We start from the raw sequence: 17,266 nt of genomic DNA, 5'->3' as shown, positions 1-17,266 counted from the left end.
AAATGTGAGAGTCACAAACTCGTCAGCAGGTTTCTGGTCGACCCAGTCTACGGCTTTGCTTCAGTGGTAACACCGGTTCCCGTCAGATAACTGAAGTTAAGCGCTGTCGGGCTGGAGTGACACTTGGATGGGTGGCCATCCGATCTGCCGAGCGCTGCTGGCATGAGGTGTGCACTCAGCCCTTGTGAGGCAAACTAAGGAACTATTTGCTTGAGAAGTATAGGGTCCGGCCTCGTAACCCGATATATGGTTGGGAGAGCGGTGTGCTGACAACATGCCCCTCCATATCTGCTTTCAGTGACGTCTGTCAGTGAGGACGACAAGGCGGCCGGTCGGTACCGTTAGGGCTTCATGGACTGCTCGGGCGGATCTTAGTAAGTCTACCACATTAAGGGAGGAACCACGCAACAGTGCCAGAGTAGCACTGATAGCTAACGTCTTAAATTACGTGCTGCAAGTCTTCAGATTTCTGATTCCCCTACAGTTGTCTCGCCATCTATACCTCCATCTAGTAACACGGATATTATTCCCTGATGTAACACAAGTTCTACCATCTAGTGTCTCCTTATTCCAGAATGTAGGATAGGTGACTTCTGTTAGCGAGGAATGTCCCCGTTACTTTTGCTAGTCTGCTTCTTACAACGCCCTTGATACGTACGTCACGCGCAATTTTGCTTCAAAGATAGCAAAATGCATTCACTTCGTCTAATTCGTGATACTTCGATGCTTCGACCATCACCAATCACATTGCGGCCACTCCTTATTACATTCGTAGTTTTTCGGTTTAATCTCAGTCCATAATGTGTTTGTTACTTGCATACAACAGCTCCTGTAATTCTTCCTCACTCTCTCTGAGGACAGCACGGCCATTGGCGAATCAATATCCTTACATCTTGAATTTTTATTTAACATTTCGAAGTTCCTTTTGTTTCCGTCATGTTTCTTGAGATACAATTCGCATCCTTGTCTTACGTCCCTTTCAATTTGAATATACTGTTCTTGGTCTTCCTTTCTTATTGTCCCCTCCTGGTTCTCGTACATAATGTAAATCATCGCTCTTCCGCCAACAACTTCTAGCTATTTTTAAGAAAATTTAAAACCTCTTTCACGATTTTACAATTTCGAATTCTTTTTATCGCCTGCAAATCCAATGGAAGTTTACTCACTTTTCTCAAGTCTTGCCTTTGTTATCAAGTGCAAAGTCAGAATTGAAATTGATATGTATATTATTCTGCCCGCATTTATCGGCCTTTTACTCGTTTATGAATGTGCGATGACATTGTTACCAAATCCGAATAATGTCTGTACTCTCATGGGTTCCGCACAATGATTATAGTATTGGATTTCATTTATCTTACATACTATTAGATACTTGCCCTTCCTCGTATCCACGAATGTGCTCTTTCCACTTAACGGCGCCCTTTCCGCGATCTTAATATTGACATCATTGTGTCAGTCACCTAGCCAGTTTAGTGGAGAAACAGTTCTTTTAAGGCAGCCCCAGCACCAGACGGGCACGCCTACCTTGCTACCTTAGGAGGCTGTTTACATTACATTACGGAAAATTACCGTCTACTGTGAAGATCTGTTTCGCAGGCACAAAGATGCACGGGAAAATGGTGCGGGAGTTAATACTTCTAAGATAATGATAATCTCCTAACTATGTCTTCTGGGCCGTTTTAACGATTGTTATGCAAAATAGTCGAACAACGCTAAAACATACAAAAGTTCAGTAATCATTACGACAAAGGAAAGCGGCTAACAAGGAACAACACATATTTAAACTAACCATTGTCTTATCAACTCGTACACTGAAAAGCCAAAGAAACTGGTACACCTGTCTAAAATCGTGTCGGATCATCGAGAACACGTAGAAGCACCGCAACACCACATGGCATGGACTCGACTAATGTCTGAAGCAGTGCTGGGGGGAACTGACGCCATGAATCCTGCAGGGGTGTCCATTAACCGAGATCTCTTCTGGACAGCACTTGCAAGACATCACAGATACCCTTAATAACGTTCATTTCTGGGAGGTTTGGTGGCCAGCGGAAGTGATTAAACTCAGAAGAATATTCCAGGAACCATTCTGTAAAAATTATGGATGTGTGGAGTGTCGCATTACACTGCTGGAATTTCCCGCGTACGTCGGAATGCACAATGGACATGAATGGATGCAGGTGATCCGACAGAATGCTTACGTACGTCTCACCTGTGAGAGTAGTATCTAGACGTATCATGGGGCCGATATCACAACAACTGCACATAGCAACTGACTGTTATCCAGCGAGGGCGTATGCCCGTAATAGCTATTACGAGACCAGTTAAAGGCACTGCTACATTTTTAACACCAAAGTTACCGGATTGGAGCAATTTTGGCATGAAGGTGACGTAGTGTAACGTCCAAACTGGTTGCCTAGAAATAGACCTACATAACGGCGATTGGTATTTTTCTTATTGAACACTGAATAGCCGTATTCCCATACTCCACCAAACGACGGAGTTACATTCATTAAAGAAAGAAGATGGTTAAGCTCTGCTAACAGGCTACCTGGATGTAAGACAACTCCAGCCCCATGATCAAGAGTTCGTAACACGCCACTACGTTGAGGAGGATGATAGCAGCCCGTAGCTCGTAAATACACGTCAGTGTGAGTTTGTATATAGAACATATTGTGGTTCAAGCAACTGTCTTCTTTTCAACGAACCAAGACATTTAAGAACGGAATGTCTCCATTTTTTCCACTTCCATGGCTAAGCAAACGCTCGGATTGAGGGAGTTAAGGTGTTCCAGAAATGCAGGAAGCGTTGCTGCGCCATGTGGACAATCTACAGAGGAATCGTCCACGTATTCCAGGAACATTTGGATTTTAAAACCGCCGGCTGAAATGTTTTTCTCTCGAAGTCCGCGATAAAATAGTTAGCTACTAAGGGCTACCCATTGCAACACCGTAATTGTTCTCAAAATATTGCTTATTATACAGAAATAAATCGAGGAAAGCACATGTCCTCTTATAAGTCGAAGTGAATCCACCAGAGGCACTCGTGTGAACAGAGAAACCACATCGACAAACACTAAAACGCCTGCTGGTTCGAGGCGCTGTTTTCAGCCGCTGTATAAAAAGTCTTTCGAATACGATTTTCACATTTTACTGAAATTGTACTAGGTAATGTTGGGGCTGCTATATAGGTCAAAATGAGGCGAAGCGGAAGCACTTCTTTATGTATCTTAGGCAGCCCGTAAAGTCGTGGTGGAACTGGCCCTTGTAAACCCATTTTTAAGATGTTCAAGGAACTGGCTGCAATTGAGTAGGGCGGTTGCTCTCCGTCGTACAGTATCAGTTGGATCCTTCTGGAGACCACGATACGCTGATTCCTGCAGCAGATCCGTCATCTTGCGAAAGTAAGATGTTACACACCGAACAACAGTAGCGTTTCCCTTTCTAGCAGGCAAAATTACTATTTCTGTGTCTTCTCTTAAGGAGACGGCCGGTGTGGCCGTGCGCTTCTAGGCGCTTCAGTCTGGAACCGCGCGGCCGCTACGGTCGCAGGTTAGAATCCTGCCTCGGGCACGGATGTGTGTGATGTCATTATGTTAGTTAGGTTTAACTAGTTCTAAAGTTCTAGGGCACTGATGACCACAGATGTTAAGTCCCATCGTGCTCAGAGCCATATAAACCAATCTTCTCTTAAGGAGCGGATCGCTTATCTTTCTTCAGTCTTGATGTTCCGCTTGGTAGCGAGCATCCTAGTTACAGCTCTGCGAGATTCTGCTTTATTTTTTGAGCAGTCTGACTGGGAAATAATAAGACTACTTGCTCAACGGCACTGATAACGTACTTGATGGTCAAGATCTATGGAGTGGTCACAAATATTAGTCCGTAATCCAACATCGATATGGCAGTATACACAAGTTTTTTATTTGTGTAATTAAACACAGTGTTTCAAATTAGCTTATGTTCTTGTGATGATTGGCGAGTAAGGCGACTGAATTTCGAAGTCTCATGCGTCAGGGCCTACCGTCACGTTCAATCCGAAAGCAGGAATCCGCTAACAGCTGCGACGAGGTATTCAGATGAAAGAAAGCTCCTGGATGCTCTCTCTAATTGTAAGCTTGTATAACGGATTCTTTGTCCCACCAATCTCATACTGGCTCGTCATTTAATCCCCTCGGCGCCACGATGTCTATACACTGGGTTGACAGAAGCCATGACGTAATGATATACACACATGGCGATAGTATGGAGTACACAAGCTATAAAAGGTCAGTGTATTGGTGCAGCTGTCATTTGTGCGCACGTGATTCCTGTGGAACGGTTTCCAACTTGATTATGGCCGCATGACGGGAATTAACAGACTGAATGTGGACTGACAAGTGGACACATAAATTTCAGAAATCATTAGAGAATTCTGAGATGGACAGTGTCAACAGCGTGTCGAAGATACCAAACTTCAGACAACGCCTCCATTTAGTGACAGGAAGTATGGGCGTTTGCGTATAGCTGTCAGCAGTTTTCACTGCTAACAGACAAGTACACCTACTTGAAATGAACGTAGAAATCAATGTGGGCCGTACGATGAACGTATCAGTTACGTCAGTGGGGCTAAATTTAGCGTTATGGGCTACGGTAGCAGATGATCAGCGGGAGGTCTTTTGCTGAGAGCACGACATCGCGTGCGACGCCTCTCCAGAACGCGCGATCATATCGGTCGGTCGCTAGGTGACTGGGAAACCGTGGCCTGGTCACATTAGTCCAGATTTCCCTTGGTAAGAGCTGTTGGGAGGATTGGAGAGGGGACCAGACCACACGAAGCCTCGGACACGTTGCCAACAAGACGCTGTGGAAGCCGGTGGTGGCTCCAAACTCAAAAATGGTTCAAATGGCTCTGAACACTATGGGACTTAACATCTGAGGTCATCAGTCCCCTAGAACCTTACTGACCTAAGAACATCACACACATCCATGCCCGAGGCAGGATTCGAACCTGCGACCGTAGTGGTCCCGCTGTTCCAGACTGTAGCGCCTAGAACCGCTCGGCCACTCTGGCCGGCTGGCTCCATGGAGGCTGTGTTTACATGGAATGGACTGGGTTACCTTGGGTCCAACTGAATAAATTATTAACAGGAAATGGCTATGTTCGGCTACCTGATTAACATTTGGAGCAATTCATAGCCTTCATGTCCCCAAACAATGAAGGAACTTTTGTACGTGACAATGCGAAATGTCACTGTACCACAATAGTTCGCGACTTGTTTAACAAACATTCAGAACAGTTCGAGGGAATGATTTGGCTACCCAGAAGCAGCCTACATGAGTCTCACTGAACATTTATGGAACGTAGTAGAGACGTTAGTTAGGGCACGCCGCGCGGCATTAGCCGAAACGTCTTACGTGCTGCAGTCATGGACTGTGAGGCTGGTCCCGGCGGAGGTTCGAGTCTTCCCTCGAGCATGGGTGTGTGTGTGTGTGTGTGTGTGTGTGTGTGTGTGTGTTTGTCCTTAGGGTAATTTAGGTTAAGTAGTGTGTAAGCTTAAGGACTGATGACCTTAGCAGTTAAGCCCCATAAGATTTCACACACATTTGACCATCTGAGTTGGGGCACAAAATCTTGCAACATTTCCGCTACTATGGACGGCTTTGGAGGCAGCGTGGTTCATTGTTGTTGCAGTGGACTTCCAACGACTTGTTGAATCCATGCCAAGTCGACTTGCTGCATTACGCCGGGCAAAATGAGGTCCAACGCGATGTTAGGTGGTATCCCATGACTTTTGTCATCTCACCTTATAATGAGTAAACATGGCGAATGCCAACATAGTTTTCTGGTCCCGGCATCTCAACAAAAATGCCTTTTATTTCATGATTTTCTCTACCTTGAAACAAACAAAAAACTACATGGTCTGGATTTGAACTTTTACCCTCGGGGAAACAGCCCAGAAACTTATCCGCTGCGCTACTTTCACTTCCTCAAAATGCATCTTACGTTGCAGTTACAGGTGGAACGCACAAAAACATTGATTATCCCGAAAACTCGGGGCCAAAGGATAGGAAAGCCACTAGACAGGTCTCAGCACACTTCCCTCTACAACATAGACTAATCAGAATCCGCATAACTTTAATCGTCTCTTCTAAAACAGCTTCACATTTTCAGAATTCTCAAACAAAACATCTAGTTCAAGAGGGATAAAGCCACGAAAATGTCGTGGTTGATTTGTCAAATACGACGTTTGGATATGGATTATCAGTCGAGCAGCAGTGTAGCCCTGAAGCACATTTTAACATGTTTTCTGCTATCGAATAACTTCCGGGAATTCAGCCAGGTAACGCTTTCAGCGACCGCCGATATTTCAGCGGGAGAACACCCTGCCATTTTCAAGGCCTTTCCGTTGCATTTTGCCTTGGAAATGTCGTGGTGTCCTCGATCCGAAATATGGGTGGTCGCTGAAAGTGTTACCTGGCTGAATTATTCGAAAGTTGTATACGCCAGGAGAAACTCAGGTCTCACATTATTTTCTGCTAGTCGATTTCAGAAGAAAGCTACGAGCAGAAAACTCGTCGAAACATTGCCTTCAGTTGACTGCTGGTACTACGGCAGAAATTAAACACTGAAATACGCCGAGACAGTTTACGTTAAACTATGGTTGTGTCTGTTAATAATGAAGTATTACGAAAACCAGATGTTCCCAGATTGCTACGTTCCAAGGTCCCTCAACACAAGTCACGCCGTATTTATTACCGCGCGCATTCGACCGTCGGTCCGGAGAGAGAGAGAGAAAGAAAGAGAGAGAGAGAGAGAGAGAGAGAGAGAGAGAGAGGGAGAGAGAGAGACTTTTTCTGACGTTGGCACGCATGTTTCATTTTTTCTATCCATTATATTGCGAGAGAGATGGGGTATCGAGGAGAACAGAGGGATTCTTTAAAATATGCTACTTGAGTGGTAAATGCAGACGAAGATGCAAATTAGTTTTCTCCCCACCGGATGATATGCACTCGTACCGATTGTATGGCTCTGAATAGAAGTGCGAAAGGAAAGAAACTAATGAAGAACTGTGGGCTGGGTGGAGCTGGAGCTACCCAAACCTTCCTTTCCCCCTTCCCCCCTCCCCCCTTCTCACCACCCTGTGGATGATTGCCTCTCACTGCGACCGACACCTTTCTCTCCATACAGAACAGATGTCTTTGTTCTACACAGATGGTCTCGCGTACAGCGTGTACCAAGAACAAGTTACCTTACAAAGAAATCGTTCAACGCATCCAACATTTACACAATTATGCCCGTATCTACGAGGGGTATGCGATAAGTAAGGAAACGCATTTTTTTCTTGGCCAATATAGGTTGAAAAAAATGCTGAATTTGGTTTGCGGAGCGTGGAATATTGCCACTTCAGCCCTTATACTTTCATGGAAGCGCTATACGTGGGCTTCTAAATCTCCGCTCCAAGCAGAGAGATATCATTGAGCTTCTTTCGGCGGAAAACCGTACCATTTCAGATATTTAGAGGCGCTTGAAGAATGTTTATGGAGTCCTAATGGCGAATAAAAGCACGGTGAGTCGTTGGGTGAAGTGTCTGCCCTTATCGCAACATGGTCGCGCAAACCTGTCCTATCTCTCGCATGCTGGCCGGTTGTACATACCTGTGACTTCGATGCTGGAGCTTGAAGGCACTCTCATTCGAGGTGATGGACCAATCACAGTCAATAACTTCGCTGGGCAACTAGACTTCTCTGTTGATAGCGTGGAGACACTCGTCCACCAGTTTGGGTACTCAACGGCGTGTGACCTCCGGGTTCCTCGCTGCCTAATAGAAGGCCACAATGAGCAACGAAGGACCATTTGTGCGTAATTGCTTGCGGATAAGGAGGCTGATAATGACAAACGTATTTGTTGATCATCATCACAGGCGGTGAAACATGGGTTTAAAATGGGAATCCATTGACTGCTGCCGGCCGCGGTGGTCTCGCGGTTCTAGGCGTGCAGTTTGGAACCGTGCGACTGCTACGGTCGCAGGTTCGAATCCTGCCTCGGGCATGGATGTGTGTGATGTCATTAGGTTAGTTATGTTTAAGTAGTTCTAAGTTCTAGGGGACTAATGACCACAGCAGTTGAGTCCCATAGTGCTCAGCCATTTGAACCATTGATTGCTGCGACGCCACCTCTCCTCCGAAGACAAAGTTCAAAACCTCACCCTCGAGCTAGCGACGGTCGTCTGCGAGTCTGACGTTATTCTCTTTGATGTCCTCTCTCATGAATGGCTCCGAAGGCGACCCGTAGAGTGGCTTCATGTAGGAGTACAAGGCCACCCTGGCGTATGGCCGTCGCACTCAGCGGAAATGACGGTGAAAAACAGGGTTTTGTAGCCAAAAGATTGGGAGTAATATGCTGTTTACCTGCTTTCAGAAAACCAACCTGCTTTTTACAAAAAGAGTGTGATGGTGTTTCTTTTTCTTTTAGGTCAGATAGCAAGACACAGTCTCGTTAGTTTTCACTCGAGACTGTGTCCAGAGCGGTAGTAAACACCGCAGTTTTACCAGATAACGGTAGGGCTGCAAGTCCGGCCGTGTTGTGATCATTGTCATATTGTTTGCTGTTTTGCAATACAGCCCTTCAGATTTCTTTTAAGGCTTATTCAACTTAAGATTGAAGGTCAAAATAATTTTGCAAATTTGTTCATTTTGTTAAAGAAAATTTTATGGTTAAATGCTTCGATTAGCTGTAAGACAGTTTGTATATTGTTAAATAAACAGGTTGTGTTGAAAGAAAGTTTTCGTTAATCCCAGTAAGTACCTCGTATCAACTTTAACATTTGTGTAGCGCCTTCGCGCTGATTAGGCAAACAGGTGAAGAGTAACTCTTTTTTTCTGATTAGTTCCTTCTTCAGAAAGTAATCAGGAAACCGGCTGCGGAGGAAGATGAAGTTATAATCACTATTAAAATTAAATGGAAATAAACGAAGCTGGAGTTGGGAAAGGAGGGGTGAAAACTATCAGTGCCCTTTAGAAAGAAAGTGTTCCAATTCATGTCAAGTAGTTTAGGAAAATCGCGGAGAACTTTAATCTGGACTGTCAGGCAGATCAGGGGTACTCCGGTATAAGAATACATTTGGATTTGAATCGGAGGGTGCGGGTACGCGGGGATATATGGTGAATGCACGATGTAAGTCATTTTCTGGATCTCACGAGATAACAAAAAGACTAAGGAGATGGTCAAATGGAAGGTGGAATGACATCATTAGAAAATATAGTGCCCGACAAAAAAATTACCAAGTTCGAGTGGGAGTGTCACACTAACTGTTCTGCACAAACCTATTACGTATGTCGATAGTTCATCCGTCCCTAAAATCGATAGTTTCGAGGATTTTTGCCTGTTATCGATATCAGTCTCATAAATTCCAAACTGTGCCAGATTCTCTATAGTACTTCCTGAGGCAAACACAGATATACAAAAAGAAGCGTTCAGAGTAGTTCAGTTTATTCAAGTCGAGAGAGGAGATTTAATGAAATATTTTTATCTACTCATTAAAACATACAAAACCGTCGTGTGACTAGGGCCTTCCGTCGGGTAGACAGTTCGCCAGGTGCAAGTCTTTGGATTTCACGCCACGTCGGCGACTTCCACGTCGGTCTTAAAACATGACTTCACCTTACATTTTATGTTTACATGCAATAATATTTTTCTGTTGTGCGTTTGACGGATGACGAATGCAATTGAGTTCTAATAGAAAAGAAAACATTTTATATCAAATAATCCCAAATTGAATAGAATTGGGGAGAAGAGGAGTTTGTGGCACAACTTGGCAAAAAGAAGGGACCGGTTGGTAGGACATGTTTGGAGGCATCAAGGGATCACAAATTTACCATTGGAGGGCAGCGCGGAGGGTAAAAATCGTAGAGGGAAACCAAGAGATGAATACACTAAGCAGATTCAGAAGGATGTAGGTTGCAGTAAGTGCTGGGAGATGAAGAAGCTTGCACAGGATAGAGTAGCATGGAGAGCTGCATCAAACCAGTCTCAGGACTGAAGACCACAACAACAACAACAACAACAACAACAACAACAACAACAATCCCAAATTAACAATCTTTGACATTTTTCCTCTTCGTGTAGTGTGAAACCTGGCTACTTGCCAAATTTCATTATTCTACTGCAACGGGAAGTACCCAGCAGATATTGAAGAGTGAGTTTGCGAATATAAAAGCATTAGAGATAAATGATCATATCTTTCAACTGCATTGACTTACAATAAATTTTTCACAAAGCCAAGAGGACACTGACTTTAGTATGTGACGTAAATTTATAACTTCATACGTCTATCTGATTCTGAGGAAAAGGGTTCTTACCAGTCGGACAGACAGACTACGTGGTCGTATAAGGATGCTATTTTTACCGACTGAGGTACTGAACCCGGGAAAATTAAGCATCCAGATGCCCATGGTCCGATGTAAGTATAACTTAACGTAGACCCAATGTGCGGCTATGTAAATGGTTTGAGTTACAATGTCTGACAGGTAGAATGGGAACCGAAGTGCGTGTTTTGCTCGCATTCAGTGTTCGTGATCAGCTTTGGTACCAGGCCTGATATAAAAGGGGCGTGAACAGCGTCTGATATTTAGTGATTGTAGTGAAGAAAAGGGAGATGTGCCATACTTGTGCGATTCAGCGTTACCACCATCCGACGGAGTTTGAAGGGGCCTCATTGTTTTTATATTTGTTGGGTGGTCGAATCACGCAATATTCAGACCTGTTGTCGGACTGCATGGGAATGTAAGGGGAGGCATGCACGTCTCAAGATTCTGGTCGACCACGTTTGACCATTTCACGGAAGCATCGCCGTATTTGTGATCCAAATACATCTGTGACTCCCGCCTCGCATCTGGCGAGGGGTCATCAATTTGATTCCATAAAGGGGCGCATTTGATGCAGCCAGCAGAGGATGGCTAATGCCTCGAGCACTTCCTATGATCGGCGACAAAAGGTGCAGTGGAGCAATCTGGCTGTAGGATTCCGCTGGAGAAAGCGAAGATACCTTGAGAAAGCTGCCTGGACTGGGAGGGTTGTTGTGGAACCAGCAAAGCACTGGGGTCTCGAATTGTCAACACTGGGGGCCGACAGCAACAACGGCACTCAAAAGTTAACTGCAGTTAAGTCAGCATTTAACCCTGGTCAACGCAAAATTCTTCATCAACTTAGGTTACAGTTAAATGAGGGAATTGATCACAGTTAAAGCTGACCGAGGTTGGAGGCTCTTTTATCATGAACTGATGGTCACTAAAATAACGTAAATACGTACTGTATTAACATGGCAGCGCGCATTGATGTTCTAGATCTCATAGAAAATGACGAAATGCTACATCTTGAGCGTTATTTCGTCCCACTGCGAGCTAAAATCCCACAGATGTTCGGGCTCACATGCGGTTCCCCTTCATTGAAATACCTTGGCTCAAACTCGTGTAGAGGTTGAACCGCACGTGTCGCATTACACGGCCTAAATTAGACACTTGTGACCCTTTCGTTGCATTGTCTGGCTGATGACAAACTGTATGAAGTAAATATATCATATAATAACAGTAACAGTAACATCGGGAACTAAATAAACGACCCATAAATCATGTAGGCCACACAGTAGCGATTTGGTTAGAATAATGTTTATTCAGACAGCAAACTAATACCGAAAGTGGTCGTATGTAGATTTACTGTTACACTCGAGAGCATATCATTTGACACAGTTCTTTATTCAGAATCTCATTGTGAACTGTAAGTTCAAAACTCCAAGTCGTTAACTATGCAAAAAGTTAGAGTTCACACCAGGCTCGCGGCTGCTCAGAGCGCAGAGACCTAGTAACGCGATACGACACAACGCGAAATACTCTGTCGTTTCACTTCATGGCTGCCTAAATACCGACTGTCCGCTTTCGCGTCTCGAAACGAACTGTATCCTTTGGTGTCTCCAGCCGAAATGTACTCTTTGGTGTCTACACCAGAACTGTTCGTTTGTCCACCTCCGGCCGCGTTTCCCACGAGTCGAATATCTTCGCTCAACTGAGTAGCGCAGTTCCCTTTACTGAAGCCGTCCATCTGATTGGCTACAGCTTATTCTATATTACCTTACATTTTAATATATTTAAATAATCAAAGCTTGACTACTTGCACGTTCGAAATAAAGTAACAATAATATTCATTACATAATAAACGTTAAATCCTTTAACATAAAACCTATACAATATCCTTCTTAAATTCGAATGCCACGGCCAGTAGTCTTGCACTAATGTGCTTTCGCATGAGTAAATAAAGAACGAAGGTAACTATTTTGCACTAAACTTAACAACAAATATTCTATTGCCTAATGATTCATAAAGTGTCATGGTGTCATCGTTCAATGTGTGTTTTGTGGAGGAAATGATGATCTGTTGCTTAACTGAAAATAGTAATATTTTAAATTTAATATATCTTTTAAACAAATAAAGTTACAGAGTTCACATTTACAACGTTTGTCATTTTAATGTTGCGCTTCTAAATGAAATGTGTTCAGATTTTAGCATCCAGGTCTTTGTTACAAAAGTTGTTAATTTCACTTTAACAGTAAATCCTAAACTATTATAAGTATGATAAATATTAATGTTTCATTGGGATCACCATGAAAATTTGTTAAGAATGGTAGATTATAATAGGTGTGGCTTAATTCGCTGCATTACTACACAATTAAATAGTTTCCATAAATGTTTCCCTTTATAGCCGATCTTAAATCCACCAATTTAACACTGCTATGTCTCCCCGACCACAAAGGGCTACTACTGGGTTTCCCTATGACGTAGGTTCTCGTTTCACTCGCACACTACAGCTCTTAGGCGTCACTCAGCACATCTCGTGGCGATGATGTTCGTTTCACGATTCGTGAATTCTGACTCTTTCGGCCATATACTTAAATACGAGCGAAATGCTCGTTAACCCACACCCCAAACATGCTTGTGTTCTTATGGAAAGGGAAAAATCATTTCGAAAATTACAGTGACAAGAAATTTTTAGCGAGATTCCATCTTTCAAAAGAAAGGCGGTGATTATTTGGTCAAATCAAAGTGAGATTGGAATTTCCTACTTGTCGGAATAATCCTTCACACCCACAAACAGAAATCTAATGACTTTTAAGGGCATACGCAATTGAAGCATTTAATACCGTTATTGGTGACAGAGAAAATGTACATAGTAGAACGGCCAAAAAATTATCTGCGATGTATCGGGAATCATAGCGTCAATGTGTCCACAAGTATTGTTCTCGCGCACCTAGATACGTACAGTAGACACATAGACTAGTATCAGTAAGAGTACCTGTCGTGCACAGTTTGACTTCCTGTACAGACGTTATTCGTCCCGTCTGGCATCATATTGTACAACTAGTCATAGTTAACAACAAAGTGCGTCATTTGAAAATGGGCGTGTCAGCCTGAAACCTGTAACCACTGCAGCAATAATAGCATATTCGTGCAACTGAGATGGGAAAAATATATAAATTATCAGATGTTCTCAGTTTTTGTTGGGTAGTGGATTTTTTATTTGTTTTTATTTATAAACGTCCTTGAAACCACACAAGGTAAAGTTACTTGGTCAGTGAATGAGTAAATACACAGATTACAGAACCATGAGTACAAAATTTGTAAATAAAATATTAAAAATTGGTAAAACAATAAAAAATGTGAGTATACAAATGAATAACACATACAATGAAAAGTTCTCAAACAAAGCAGGACCTCCTGTGAAGAATAGGAGTGTGCTATGAGGCAAGTTTTCAACTTGGTTTTGAATACTTGGCATTCGTCAATAACTTTTTTCCAGTCCTGCTGGATTCCTATTGAAAATGAAAGCTGTTGAACAGAGCACACATTTCTGTACAATACTTGGGGAAGCGTTGTCGAAGTATAAATGGTTTTTGTTTCTAATGTCACTGTGAATGAACTCTGCAGGTTCCTCCATATGATAGAATACCGACAACAAATCGTAGGATTTGGCTGGGATGATAACAAATCCTAGGATTTGGCGCGGATGACAGTGTTAGGATACCGGGACACCTGAACGAAAACCTACACAAGGTTTGAGAACTACCAACGCAGTTCAGTCTGACCGCACTTCTGTTGTAAGAATACACTTTCTGAGAGCACAGAAGTGCCCCAGCATACAAGTACAATTTTTTCAATTTTATCGCCAATAACTGTTTTCAGTAGTAACGTATGTCACATCACGCATGACACGTGATACATCGACGATAATATTCCTGCCGTTGATGATGGTTTAAGACCGAAACCGGTAGCAAAATAAATAACATTGGCACAGACCGCACAGTGTTATACATTTTGTAAAATTCGTACATGCTGCTGACCAGTGCCAAAGAAAGCTGGTTGGCGTTTCACTGTCAAAGACAGTGCAGGTCATTGTTATAGTGACGACAGCAGCACACATTATCTGTACAAGTCTTAGAATGTATGTGAGACTTCCAACAAAGCCTTCCATCTACACTTAGTCCAGGAAATTCAAATGGTTGGCTTCAGTAACTTAGCACATTGGAGAACCGAGTTTCGCTTATACACGAGTTTCGTGTCAGATCTATAAAACACTGTCTTTTGTTGCAGTTAAGCGTCGATGTGTTTTATGTAGCCAAGTGCTGATGTCACTGTCTACTTTATCGGCTACAACTAGTATAAAAAATTAATATTTCTTTTGTAGAAAGAGAAATGTGGTTCTGCCTTGAGCAAACGCAGTTCTTCTTCCTTTTGTTTCGGAAAAGTTTCTCCTCCCTCATTGGGTTTTATTTATTATCTTATTATTGCGTTACATTATTATCATTTGCAGCACAGTTATAATTACTGCCTTCCAATACGTCAGTTTTTATGGCATCCCGCGTTTTGTATTAGGAAGCTCACTCGAGCATCCTGCAAAGCACGAAAAACGCGAGATCTACAAACAAAATCTCATGTTGGAAAGCAATAATTATAGTGCACTCCGTCGTCAGGCCACGAGTGGCCTACCGGGACCATCTGACCGCCGTGTCATACTCAGTGGAGAATGCGGATAGGAGGGGCGTGGAATCAGCACACTGCTCTCCCGGTAGTTATAATGGTATACTTAACCGAAGCCGCTACTCTTCGGTCGAATAGCTCCTCAATTGGCATTACGAGGCTGAGTGCACCCGAAAAGTGGCAACAGCGCATGGCGCCCGGGATGGTCACCCGTCCACGTTCCGACCACGCCCGACAGCGCTTAACTACGGTGATCGCACGGGAACCGGTGTATCCACTGCGACAAGGCCGTTGCCAATAATTATAGTGGTGCTGCAAATATCAAACATGTTTGTGGACGCCAAAACGCAATAATAAGGTAATAAAACCCAGTGAAGATGGAGAAATTTCTCCTAAACCTGTATGGGCAGTAAAACAAGAAAAACTTGGTTTGGTCAAGGCACAGCCACGTTTTCACATTTCGTGTTTGTTTGATTTTGACCGTGCGCTCATATACCAGTCATCCGATTACGATGAAACTTTGGTGCGTTGTTCTTCGGACGCCCGAAAAGGTTTCTGTGAGGGTAAGATCGACCAACCATCAAGATGGCTGGGGATAAAAATGGAGTGACATAGAAACTTAGGATCGTCTGAAGCAGTTTCAATCAAATTTTGTACAAACGTGACTCATTATTTGAAGACGAATATTTTGGGGTAATATACCCAAACCATCCCTCGCGGTGTGGCTTGGGGTGGAAGACGTGACAGACAAAAAGATTTTATAACGAGGATATTAGTGTCATATACCTGATTCTGGACAGCGAAATATCAGCAAACTTGTGTAACGTCTGAAGGAAAGTCCACCAAAACTGGCACTAGTGTGACTTACTATTTTGAGGAATGTATTGCCACAGGAAGATAAGGATACAATCCTTTTAACTGAGGGTTTAGTGTGAAAGGACGCAGAGGCATAACCTAAACTGTTATTTACATGATTCATTAGTTGTATAAAACTACTGAGGGAGTTAAGATAAGTTTGATGCGGCTTGATCTGGGGCTGGTGATGAGATAGGGTGACATGTAGAAACGTCCTAAGACAAAGTTTTGGTATATCTTTCCCGCAAGTGGCTGGCATCGAGTATTTGAAAAGTATGAAACGCAATCTGTCTCTAATCTGAAACTTCCTGGCAGATTAAAACTGTGTGCCCGACCGAGACTCGAACTCGAGACCTTTGCCTTTCGCGGGCAAGTGCTCTACCATCTTTTTTTTTTTTATTATTATCAGATTGACTTGGTATATTTCACGAGAATTGAGACAACCATAGTCAAATCATCATTTAATATTAGCTGCAAAAAGAAAATCAACAAATTAGGTGAAACACAAATAAAACATTTCTTCTGAAGGGGAAGACCAACCCGTTACCCCACTCGTATGAATTTTGGGTGTATATATATACATGCAAAAGAGAGAGAGAAAAAAAAATTACGAAAAAATACAACAAGGGAGGGGACTCGAGCTCAGGGAAGAAACAGGAATCACAGGGGAACTTAACCAACCCCTTGACGGTTAAACACAAGAAAAAGCATATTCGCAAAAAGCGTTCGGTATTGTGGTAACCGCTGCCATTTCCAATGCGCAGTTGACAAATAATGGTGAAAAACGCGGGGATCTGGGTCATTACCGCCTTCAATGACGTAATGAACATAGTAACCCAAGAGCCAGACAATCGTGTTCGTTTTCGTCTGAGGAAAATAAGAGATGTCTGGATGTAAGAAGATGTCGTCTGGGAATGCGGTTTCAGGCCCTCTAGTAAGAAAAGCTAATTGACGGCGGACCCAGAGCCAATGATCCCGTCCGCAAGCAACTAGCCTGTGAAGTAAGGTGTCAGTTTGATGACAATCCTCACACTGATCAGTCGGACGAAGGCCAATACGAAAAAGACGATCACCAGTAGGTATCAGACGGTAAATGACCTTATACCACGTTGAAACAATCTCCATCGGCAAAATGGGAAGGCTAAGATGAGACCAGACCGTTTTCCATGACGTTGACGGGGAAGCAAGTTCAACAGAAGAAGGGAAACATGCTGTACCCCAACGGATTTGTAGCATGTTGGTAGTAATATGCGTCATAGAAAGTATATCAGCACCCAGAATACCGACAAGTACAAAGTATTCACGAATGTGCCGTAATTTAGGATTAATCCGTCCAACATCAACAGGAGAGGTCAGACTGGCCGGCCGGAGGCGGGAAAGTAAACGAGAGGTGACTGAATGCGGAGCCC

General features: G+C 43.3%; 1 protein-coding gene across 1 annotated transcript in view; it reads right to left on the bottom strand.

Annotated features, from left to right (window-relative positions):
- The window catches only part of LOC126284071 (calcium/calmodulin-dependent protein kinase kinase 1), a 1,500,861-nt gene that overhangs the window by 636,808 nt on the left and 846,787 nt on the right, over positions 1–17,266 (bottom strand). The window lies entirely within an intron of this gene.

This window comes from Schistocerca gregaria, chromosome 8 (assembly GCF_023897955.1).
Source record: "Schistocerca gregaria isolate iqSchGreg1 chromosome 8, iqSchGreg1.2, whole genome shotgun sequence".
Classification (NCBI taxonomy): Eukaryota; Metazoa; Arthropoda; class Insecta; order Orthoptera; family Acrididae; genus Schistocerca; species Schistocerca gregaria.
This window is presented reverse-complemented; position numbering and strand designations above follow the sequence as displayed.